Source organism: Neopelma chrysocephalum, unplaced genomic scaffold, assembly GCF_003984885.1.
Source record: "Neopelma chrysocephalum unplaced genomic scaffold, ASM398488v2 Primary Assembly neopelma1_92447, whole genome shotgun sequence".
In the NCBI taxonomy this organism is placed as follows: Eukaryota; Metazoa; Chordata; class Aves; order Passeriformes; family Pipridae; genus Neopelma; species Neopelma chrysocephalum.
Genome location: NW_020921189.1, coordinates 299 through 1,124, shown reverse-complemented (window position 1 = coordinate 1,124; position 826 = coordinate 299). Strand labels below are relative to the sequence as shown.

The following is an 826-nucleotide window of genomic DNA, read 5'->3' as shown; positions in this document are numbered from 1 at the left end:
TCTCACCTGGACATGCAGAGAGGCAGCCGAGCGTCATTCGCGCAGCAACTCCACCAAGTCAGCCACGGGGGGCTGGGGACAAAGGCAGGGTTAGAGACACACTGGGCTGTACTGGGACACACTGTGATGTACTTGGACACACTGGGCTGGACTGGGACACACTGGGTTGGACTGGGACACACTGGGATGGACTGGGACACACTGGGATGCCAGGGAGGGTCATGGCCATGAGAGGGGAGGGTCTGGGCCCAGCAGAACTCGGGGTACCCACCTCAGACCTCTTCACTCGATGGACATTCATGCCTCCCTGGAGAGAGAGTGTGAGGTGTCACTGGTCACTGGGGTGTTCCCAGGGCCAGGAGGGATGGGGGGACTACATTTCCCCCATTTCCCATATTGGGGGCATCTCAACTCAAGGACTTACCCCAACACATCCACCTCCTCCTTGTCCCGCGATCGGCTGGGGAAGGAGAGCAAAGGTTTAAGCAGGATTGGCCCCTGTGGGGCTGGGGGAGGGACACGGGTGTCCCCAGTCCCCCCAGCCCATGGTTGGCCCAGTCTGAAGGGGAAAATGCCTTCTGCTCCCCCCAACCCCACTCCATCCAGATTGCCCTGGGATCCCTGTTCCTGCAGGGCCCAGGGTGGGGATGGAGACAAGGAGAGCCAGGGGAATTCAGGGTCTGCAGGGCAGGGAGGAGGAGGAGGGGACCCAAAGAGGGTGAAGTGGGGTGAATTGGGGAGCCCAGAGGATGGGTATTGGGGTGTGGAAGGGATGGGACTGTGGGGGATGTGGGTGAGGAAGAAAGGATTCCAGTGGAGGGGACAC

General features: G+C 60.9%; 1 long non-coding RNA gene across 1 annotated transcript; it reads right to left on the bottom strand.

Annotated features, from left to right (window-relative positions):
- Window positions 1–5: 5 nt before the first annotated feature.
- On the bottom strand, window positions 6–570 carry LOC113980115. The gene is made up of 3 exons (XR_003538071.1): window positions 425–570; window positions 272–307; window positions 6–72 (listed from the first exon to the last, which is right to left on the bottom strand). It is a non-coding gene; the product is annotated as an uncharacterized LOC113980115 (long non-coding RNA).
- Window positions 571–826: the final 256 nt, after the last annotated feature.